Here is a 10,642-nt window from a genome sequence, read left to right as displayed (position 1 = left end):
CCCCCCCCCGCCCCCCCCCCCCCGCCATGTAGTCGATTGTGGTTCGAGTCCTGGACCCAGTGGCTTAAACTCATGCCGGGTGTGTGTGCATGCATGCTGGGACAGTGATGGGTTGCACTGTCTAGGCTTATGAGAAAGGAGAAAGGTTTCTGAGCAAGATGCTGACTGGGGGAGGGAAGGGTGACTCAACTGTCCCTTGGCCCAGACTCCACTGGGAATTGATCCCATATCCTTGGCCAAGAAGATGAAGCAACAAGTACCCCTTTCAGGCTTCTGACAGAAGGGTATGTCCTTGGTAGGGGAGAGCGCTGGCCTGTCCTGGCCCTGAGGACCATCCCAAAAGAGATGCAGCATCAGCAACAGCAGAGGCAGTGATGCCTGCTGCGGGCCACCAGGTCTCAGCCTACTGCAAGTGGCTCTGATCTTGGCCTCAGGCACGCTCGAATGATTGTGAAAAAAAACTAGCGGAGGTCTCTGCACTCTGCAGGTAGAAGCTAGGCTGTGCCTTCAGTGGGCTTTGCATTCTAGTGACTGCCAGGATGGAGCTCAGGGGCAGAAATACTTTTAGTTGCCACTGTGTTGCTCCTTTCTGATTGTTTCTCAGGCAGGCATACGTGGGCAGGGGATGGTGTTAAATACATAGGATGGCATTTAACCCGGCAGCATCCCTGGGAACACATCAGAGGGTAGGGAATACGTATCTTCAGAGGGAAAGAAATGAATGATTCAAAAGGTTACCAACAATCTATCCTAATTTCAGCTGGTGGAAGGACTAGTCATAAGCTAGAAGTTATGGGGAAGGGGAAAAGACATGGGGCCTTGGGGGTCCAATCTTAACCCCACCCCCATTTTCTAGACATTTAACTGTTGTAGGTCCAAATAACAAATTGTGTTTCAGGACCACAGACAGCAGCACAGGAGCACCATTTGGGTGAACCCTCCCCATTTTGTTTGGTGGTGTCATCTCTCACCCCAACACCCTGTCCAGGCTCTCCAGTGGAAGCTCCAAGGAACTTCTAAGGATGCATAGAGAATGTTCCAAACACAGATGCATTGGCCCTTTAACACTGGGATGAGGAATCAGTTATCTTTATTCCCAAGTTCTCACCCAGTACTAATTACAATACCAACTAATGTTTATTAGACACTATATCCACGTACTGTGTTCTCATTTTATTCTTACAACAACCTTATGAAGATAACTTTATTCCTTTTACTTAAGAGAGTTTGTTCGCTATAGGGTAGGACAGAGAGATAGAAATCAAGAAATCATCCCCTGGGGACATAGCCACACTGCAGTCCCTCCTCCTTCATTCTCCTCTTGGGATGTTGGGCATGCACGCAAACATGTCTGGCATGAGTTTTAAGCTGCTGGGTCTGGGACGAACCACGGTTGACTATGTGGGAGCCCAGAACACAACCATTACACCATCTGCTGGTCCCAATAATTCTATTCTTATATTCACTTTATTGACGAGGAAACTGAAATGTGAGGAAATGACAAACTGAGGGAAAACAGATTAATTGACTTTTTCTGAGATCACACAGGCAGTCAAGTTCCAGAGCCCGTCCCCATAGCCACTCTGCCTTGGTTATGTTCTTGAACTTCCTGTGTGGAATGAAGGTAAAAAAGTAAGAAACATGAGACTTCCTGGAACAACTTGGTACACGAAGTCATCAGGGACCTGGAAAAATCATCTGCTTTCATGCTCAGGAATTGAGAATTCTGTTTCCTAATGAGATTCTGCCTGCAAAACTAGGACAGGTTATATAATTTCTCCTTGTCCCTCTTTCCCAGCGGAACAATGAAGTGGACCAGGCATCACGGGTAGATTTGGAATCAGTAAAATATCCGAAAGCTACTAAGGAAGAGAAGTCATAAAGTAGAACATCCGTTTCGTTTTCTAAATTGTGTGTTGTTGTGACCTAGAGGAGAGAATCGCATTTTTAGAGCTGTCAGCCTCGAAAATCTTAGAATCCAGGCTCCGCAGGACTTCAATCTTATAGCTAGGTGAATGCCCAACCCAACACAAGAATCCTCCTACTCATATTCCTGAGATGGCGCTGGGAACTTTTAAGGCCAGGGAGCTCTTCAGCTTACCAAAAGCCATCCTTTCTCTGCACCGTACCCTTCCTCCACATGGACCTCATCACGGAGTTTTCTAGAGCTGCTTTGATATTGTGCCATGACCACCTTCCTCCCTCCTTTTTCTGTCCTTTGGTGAGCCTAGAGGAAAGCATGGCCACTTCCTCGTGACAGCCCTTGACTTGAAGGCGAATTATTATGTCTCATCATTCTCTCTTTTCCAGGCCAAACTCTCTCCTTCAGCTATTCATCATTCAACCTTATTTCCATAGCACTCACCACCCTTATTACTCTTCTCTAAATGTGCTTGGGTTTGTCCTGTTCCCTTTGAAAAGCCTGACCTCCTATTGATTCTACAGGTCTTTACTGTCTACCAGGAAGACAGCAGATATTAAGAATGCACAGAAAATTCCATAATCTCAGCCTTGAGGGCCCTGCTATCTTGGGATGGCAGGGTGGGGTCCTCTCAAGCAATGGCAAGATGGTGTGGGAAGTGCTGGGATGGGGCAAATGCAGAGGCCTCCGAAAGCTCGTGCAACGGAGAAGCCAACAGGTGTAAGGATGTGTGCACATGTACGAAAGTGCATTCCAGAGGAGAGGGAGAGAAAGAAGGAACGGTTCTGGGAACTGCCTGTGGACTGGAACTACTAGAGTGAGGATTCTGAGTCAGTGGAGGACAAGAGATGGTCTGGAGAAGTCAGCAGGAGTCAAATCCGGAAAGACATTGTATGAGACTCCATGCTGAGGGCAATGGAGAGCCATCAAAGGCTTTTAAGCAGTAGAGTTAGAAATCAAATTTGGATTTTAAGGAAAAAATCACTCTAATTGAAAGTTGGAGAGAGAGCCAGATGTAGACATGAGACGAGAGGAAGGAGATTCCATGACTGGACCAGTCACAGAAAGCAGGACTCTAACCTTTCTTATTCCGGAAGCTGAGTTTCTATGGATGCTGTTGTGATGGTGTGCTATATTGGCAACCATAGCATAATATATTTGTCAGAGAGACCATGTACCCCTCAGAGAGTGACAGAGACGGGGGAGAAAGCACCCCCAGTGGGGTGTGGTCACACTTCAATCTCTTCTCCATTTTCCCATTCTGTCAGGACTTTGGGCACACACACACATGCCCAATGTGTTTTTCAAGCTACTAGGGCTGAGATTCAAACTGTGGTCAACCATGTGGGATCTAGCTCAGGGCCAGCCCCACATCTCACTAGCGTCTTACCCAGCTCAGGGACAACCAAAACCTTTCTATAGAGATAGGGATTTTTAACATTTTCCCTTTGCCTTGAAAAACTATTTTGCACCCCGTAAAAATATATGATTAAATGTGAATATAAAATTATAAAATAAAAAAATTAAATTATACATAAAAAAGAAAAGGGTTGAATCTTGGGGAAGTGTAGCGGTCTTATGCATTCTAGAGAGAAGATGCAGGGTGAGCTGGTGGGAAGCAGAGCACTATCCTCATTTATCCCTGTAATGAATTGTTTTAGACTTATTCTGGTTTGAGCCCCTTCTGCTCCTTTTAGGCAATTGAAATCTCTGTGCATCTTGATCCAACTTCTTTGCTTTACTTAAGAGGAAATGTTGAAAGATTTGCTTATAGGGGCATGGCTAGTCATCAATGGTGGAAGCAATACTGAACTCAGGTTTTCTGATTCCTAGGTCAGGTGCCCTGGTATTCTGCCTCTCTAGGAAATTGATCTGTTTAGAGGAACTAGAACCAAGATTAGCTAGAAGATTGACATGGCAATTGGAAGAATGAGTTTTAGCTTACAGAACCAAAAAGGCAGGGAGGAAGGACCCTATATCACTTTCTAGTATTTCCTCCTCTTGACTAAAAAGATCTCTGAGTTTGAATCCCAGAAATGGCATTATCAGTGTGCAGGCAGCTGAAGGTCACAGTCATTCAAACCAAATCATTGTGGCACTTGACAATGTCAGAAGTCTAGAGAGAATTTTGTAGGTGAAAAAAAAAAAATCTTACAAGCTAATGAATGCTTAACAAAAGCTTCTCTATGGAACTGAACTAGTTCAGAACATAAAGCTGTTCAGAGAGACTGGATAAGGGATTGGACATGGATACCCTACACCGGTGAGCGGGGAGGGGGTAACCAGAAAACTTCCCTGGATGAATTCCTAGAGAATCAGGTTCTTCTCTGTTGGGACCTAATCCACTTGGTCTCTGGTCAGAATTTCTTTCCAAAGCCCCATGTTGCCTGGTGGCTGGACAGTGCTCCCTGCAGTCTGGCCAGCTCTGCCCACAGTCCCACGAGTCAGCAGTGATCTGTATTCAGAGTCCTGTCCCCAGTATGACCAGCACATCGTAGGTCGGGTCCTTCTCTCACCTTAGCACTTCATACCGCCAAAGCTCTTTCCTCTTGTCTTTTCCTCCATGTTAACATTTGTTTGTTTTAACAGAATAGCCCTCTACTTCCCAACCAGCTCATCCTGCTTCTCCTCTCTTAAACTCATAAGACCTTGACCCTTCCCCAAGATTCAACCCTTTTCTTTCATTTTCTTTTTCTATTTTTGGAGAAGTTTTTGCTATTGGGCGCATGTGCTCTCCAGGAAGACAGAGAGAGACAGAGAGACAGAAAAGGAGAAATCTTCTCCCTGGGTAGAATGGCCACGCTGCAATCTTTTCTCCTCCATTCTCCTCTCAGGATCTTGGGCACGCATGCACATGTGCCCAGTGTGAGTTTAAGCCACGGGGTCCAAGACTCGAACCGTGGTTGACTACATGGGAGTCCAGCGACATAGCCATTATGCCAACTGCTAGTCCCTTCTGTTTTGTTTATATATTTAATTAGTTTTTTATTTTATAATTCCTTAGTCACATTTACTTGTACATCTTTGTAGGTGCAAAAGAGTTTCTCAAGGCACATGTATTATGTGATAATAAAATCCAGGATATTACTATACTCATCATTTCGACAAAGAACATTGAATTATTTGTGCACCTTCAGTTTTTGTTCTATTTGGTAAATATCACATATATGGGATTTTCAATGCCCTTTATTTATTCTGTTAAGACTCAAACATTTTCTTGCAGCCTGCCACTTCATTTTTTACTTAAATCCCCACCTCAAAATCCACTAAGCCAATGCTTTTTTAGTAGCTTCTTTTCTTTTTGTTTTTAAGAATTATTTTATTTAACTTCATTTATCCAGTTATTTATATATTTTAATTTGACCAGAAAGAGAAAGAGTGAGAGAAAGAGAGAGTGAGAAAGCAAGCCACCAGGTCTGGGACTTGAACCACGGTCAGAGTCCAGCATCTTTAACCACCATGGCACCTGCCAGCCCCAGTAACCTCTTTTCTTAAACTAACTGCTGTTATTGAAACGTCAGAGTTGTCAGAGGAGCAAGAACTTTATTGATCTCTTCAAAGTTATATGCTGGGGCTGGCAGGTGTGTGATGGTTGGGGAGCTGGACTCCCTCAGCTTGCTTTCTCACTTTCCCTTTCTCTTTCTCCATCTCTCTCTGGTCAAACTGAAAAATCATGAAAATGAATACAATTAAATAAATAATTCTTTTTTTTTTAAAGCATGCGCTTGTCTTCTAGTAACTGATAATTAGCCAAATTTTACAAAGAGGGTAAGTAAGAAGCCATAAGGAACAACTCCAAAGTATACTCTTCAGGGAGACACTATATAAACCTTTACCTACTTTTCAAAAGACACATAAAAGAGAGGAGGAACAAACCAAATCCTGTGTGTGTCGTTCAAGCTGGAAAGGAAGCCCGGATGGCCTGCACTGAGACAGCTGGCCAGCTCCCTCTCTCTTTACCCGTAGTCTAGTAGACCTCTGCTCAGCAAAGCAAGGGCCTAAACTTGTCCAGTTCTAGACTGAATGACAAGAGCTGCACTAAAGCCGTCAACAGGAGAATACTTTTTTTTGGAGAGGTTTTTGCTATAGAGCGCGTGCGCTCACCAGACAGAGAGAGACAGAGAGACAGAAAGCGAGAAATCACCCCCCAGGGGGGATGGCCACGCCGCAATCCCTTCTCCTCCATTCTCCTCTTGGGATCTTGGGCACGCACGCACGCACACACGCCCGGCATGAGTTTTAAGCCACCGGGTCCGGGACTCGAACCGCAGTCGACTACATGAGAGTCCAGTGACATAGCTATTATGTTAACTGCTGGTCCCAGGAGAATACTTTTTTAAAGAGCACTTTCTAGAACTTCCTATCTGGTGTCTCACACATCTTTTGTGACACCTGAAAAGCTTTGTTGAAGTGAAATGTATTTGTGTCTGGTTTACTCAAATTGCCTCACTTCCTTGTCAGGAAATCCCCAAATCTGTCAAGGGATGCCTCACTTAAAGTCTTGCACGGCAGGAAGGAAAAACCTTGCTGACACAGAGGACTTCCAGAAGGATTAAAGGCAAAGCACATTAAAAAAATTTTTTTAATTTTATTTTTTAAGAATAAATTAAAATAAAAGCTTACTCTGGTTACTCAGTGACCATGCCACACCGTTCAGAGACATCAGTCCACATTAGAATTTTAGTGTCTTAACTTTAAACACCCACAACGGAGAAAGTGTTGTGTGCAGGTAATTCGAATGGAGTTTAACATCCCTCAAAGCCAGAATCTCTCAAAGCCAGAGCACTTACCTGACGACAGAGGGCGGCTGGGGTGACCGTCTGTCATTCAAGAGGGAAGCTAGGAGCGCTCAAGCAGCCCCTGCCTGGAGACAGCTGTCTGTTTCAGTCCCAGAGCCACGGGCACTGGGTGGCCATGTGCCTCACGAGCCAGGCACACTCCTGAGGGCTCAGTCTCCACCTGCCCGGCAATTCCGGCAATTCTGGGGTGGCAGGTGACTCACGGCTGATGCAGTCAGGTAAGGAGGTTTGCTCTGTGACGCTGAACCACAGGCACTTCCTGTCCCGAGCTGGAAGAATGAAGGAGGGGTTTTCTTTAGAAGATGAAGGTTAAAAAAAAAAAATCCTTTTCTATGTGTTCAAGAAAGAGGTGGGAGGTGTGTTGCAACATTAATTCTAAGAGGACATATTTAGAAAAAGATGCCTGCCAAGGGGGAGGGGGATAGAGAGCTGTCCGTTAACGAAGTATACATTTCTTTTTGGAGTGATAAAAATGTTCTGGAATTACATAGAGCGAATGATTGTAGAACATTTTGAATGTACTAAAAAGCACTTTGCTATACAATTTACAAGGGTTAAATGGTAATTTTAATGTTGTGTGAATTTTATTTTGATAAAAATATATATGTACACAAAATGCTTGCTAATTGGGGGCTTGCTTAATATGCATTATAGTATTTCCATATAGTGGAATAGAAAAGAGGATCCAACACACTGCTGTGAAAAGGTCTCTCAGATGTATTGCCGGGTGAAACAAAATAAAAACAACAGAAGAACAGCATTTGCACTGATGTCCAAATCACGTTTCCCTTTGTATATGCTTAGAAGAATGTCTGGCACAGCCCACGAGAAACTTGGAAAAGCAGAGACTCTAGAGAATAGAACTGGGAAAGCGTGATCTTAATTTTTTTGTACTTTTTGAATTTTCTTTTTTTATTCTGTGTATGTACAAAGTACTTTTATAATAAAAGTTTTAAAAAATTCCTTTAATTTGTTGTCTACTAAAAAACATTGTTGTCAGCTAACCAGATGCTTCCAACAAGAAAAGACATCCTTCAGCAATCAAGTTGCTGTGAATGATTCTGACAACAGAAACTCAACTTCCTAGAAAAACTCCTTTTACTTGTGATATTAGCTGTCCCTTTGATAATTATTTATCAGTTGATTTTTGTCACCCAAAAGGTATGGTGAACTCCTAAACCCATGCGCCTGGGAATGTTACCTTATGTGGGAATAGGGTTCTTTTCCGTCATAATCAGATTAAAAGGAGGTCATAATGGACAAGGGTAGGTTCTCATGCAGTGATTATGAGGAGAGGAGAGTTTGAACACAGAATGACACAGAAAGATGATGCTGAATTACTCAGTGGAATACTCCTATGAAAAGAAACATCTTCTCTTCTACTATTTGGTTATCCTTGGACAAGGGTAGGTTCTCATGCAGTGATTATGAGGAGAGGAGAGTTTGAACACAGAATGACACAGAAAGATGATGACCATGTGACCGCAGAAGCAGAAACTAGATTCTAGGAACCAAGGAATGTCAAGGATTCGGTCAACACCAGAAGACTAGGAAAAGAAGGAGGAGGCTTTGGGGGAGCACAGCTCTGTCGGTACTTTGATCTCAGACTCCCCTCTAGGACTGTGAGACAGTAAATTACGGCTGTTTCCAGGCACCTGTTGTTATGGAGGTCCTAGGAAACAGTACAGTCACCACTGCCTAGAATGATGAGTCTTTAAGGGCTTGCAAAATGGCAATATTTCTGCTGAATTAGTCAGTGGAATACTCCTATGAAAAGAAACATCTTCTCTTCTACTATTTGGTTATCCTGAGGTTCCATTTATACAGCAAAGGTAGGTTCCTTCTCTTCATAATTTCCTGTCCTCAGAATAACGAGTTGGCTCCCCAACATCAGAGGTGAACAATGGTGTTCATTACTAGTATTATTTGAGTATCTCTGTGAACTTGTAAATTTTCAACAGGACTCATGTGATTCACATCTTAGCCGTTTTTCTTATTCAATAGTCCTATTTGTGGCCACTGGGAGCCTTGGTAAGTTGACTTCTGAGTCCTGTTGTCATGACCTCAAGAGTTTCTGACTTGTGCCTGGCTCTCTGACATGTCATGCTGTCTCAGGCTCACGGTGTGCAATTTTTGCCCTACTCCAGAGCCATCTATTTCTGCAAGGAGCCCTGGCTGCATTTAGCGGGAAATAGAGTTTAGAGACTGCAAATTGGTACATGCATTTCATTTGGTTGGTCATTGTTTCTAAGACTTATTAGTAGACAGAGCTAGGAAATGAATTTTCTTCTTCTTTTTTTTGTAAATTTTGCTGGAGGGTGTGTTCAATCACTGAAGACAGAGGGAAAGTGAGAAAACACTCTCTCATGGGAGGATGGTCATGTAACAATCCTTTCTCCTCCATTTTTCCTTTTGGGGTATTGGGCACACATGTTCACATTTCCAGTGCATTTTTTCTTTTCTTTTCTTCTCTTTTCTTTCTTTCTTTTTTTTTTTTTTTTGGAGAGGTTTTCGCTATAGGGCACGTGCGCTCGCCAGACAGACAAAGAGAGACATAGAGACAGAAAGCGAGAAATCACCCCCCCGAGAGGGGATGGTGACGCCACAATCCCTTCTCCTCCATTCTCCTCGCGGGATCTTGGGCACTCACGCACACACGCCCGGCATGAATTTTAAACCACCAGGTCTGGGACGCGAACCGGGGTCGACTACGTGGGAGTCCAGCGACATAGCCATTACGCTAACTGCTGGTTCCCACCAGTGCATTTTTTCAAGCCACAAAATCGGGGACTTGAACTACACTGTTGGCCACGTGGATCCAGATACCTTAACTACTAAGCCACTGGCTGGGCCATAAACATAAAGACAAAAAGAAAAAAAGCATTTGCTATAGGGTGCACGGACTCTCCAGAGATAGAAAGAAATCAGAAAGCACCCCATGAGGGGATGGGCACAGTTCAATCCCTTCTCCACTCTCCTCTCAGATTTCAGGCATGCACACACATGCTCCAGGTATGTTTTTCAAGCTGCCAGGAAGTACATTTTTTTAAAAATAAGAAAATATATCATCAGTTCAAACTAATATCTTATTTACTTATTCTCTTCAGAGAAAGACAAAGAGGCAGGGAGAGAAGAAGAAAAAAGCACCCCCCTCAATGGGGTGTGGTCATGCCGTAATCCATTCTCCTCTCTTTCTCCATCCTGTTGTGTTTTGCATCCACTGGAACCAGGATTTGAACTGCGTGGTCAGCTCTGTGGGATCTGGCTCCCTTAACCAACAGGCCACAGCATCAGCCCCATACTGATATTTTCCATTCAAATTGAAAACTGTAGAATTTTTATGAATTTTTTATATTTGCATCTCTTTTATGTTGAAAATCTTAGTTTCCATGAACATTTTTGAGATGAGACAAACCCACTATTTTTATTCTATAATGTCAACAGTACTTTATTGAGTTACACAGAAGTGTACAGCTTGGTGAATTTTGACAAAAATATATAGCCACAAAACCAGATCAAGGTAAACAAAATTTCCATCACCTCAGAAAGTTACTCTGTTTCCGCATCAAGAGGCAACTCTCAACTCCCAGAAATAGCTACTATTCTGATTTCTATCGCCAGAGATTACTTCTGTTCATTTTAAACTTTTACTTCAGTGGAATCGTACAAAGTATATTCTTTCGTATCTGGTTCAATTAATATAATAAGTTTTAGAGTTTTCCATGCTATCATAACTGCTAGTACATGATTATTGTTATATCATTTTAAAGCTTATCCATTTATTCAATGAATGAGAAAGTTAGAGAGAAAGAGACAGAGAGAGAGAGTGACAGCACTCCTGACACGGTCCTGATGCTGCGACCCACGTCCAGCTTCCGCCCGCCTGGATCAAGGGCACAGGAATGCACAGGTGCTCAAGGAG

General features: G+C 43.3%; 2 long non-coding RNA genes across 2 annotated transcripts in view; one reads left to right on the top strand and one right to left on the bottom strand.

Moving 5' to 3' along the window:
• Positions 1 to 6,980, bottom strand: part of LOC114005569 (uncharacterized) — a 50,091-nt gene extending 43,111 nt beyond the window's left edge. The window contains exon 1 of the long non-coding RNA XR_003547409.1: positions 6,712 to 6,980. This is a non-coding gene — a long non-coding RNA (uncharacterized LOC114005569). The remainder of the gene's footprint in view (positions 1 to 6,711) is intronic.
• A 1,349-nt stretch (positions 6,981 to 8,329) lies between these two features.
• LOC102491713 (uncharacterized) overlaps positions 8,330 to 10,642 on the top strand; it is a 26,066-nt gene continuing 23,753 nt past the window's right edge. Inside the window, exon 1 of the long non-coding RNA XR_337043.1 lies at positions 8,330 to 8,552. This is a non-coding gene — a long non-coding RNA (uncharacterized LOC102491713). The remainder of the gene's footprint in view (positions 8,553 to 10,642) is intronic.

Source organism: Tupaia chinensis, unplaced genomic scaffold (genome assembly GCF_000334495.1).
Source record: "Tupaia chinensis unplaced genomic scaffold, TupChi_1.0 Scaffold144016_1, whole genome shotgun sequence".
NCBI classification, from domain to species: Eukaryota; Metazoa; Chordata; class Mammalia; order Scandentia; family Tupaiidae; genus Tupaia; species Tupaia belangeri.
Note: the sequence above shows the minus strand (reverse complement) of the source record. Positions and strands in the feature narration are given on the sequence as shown.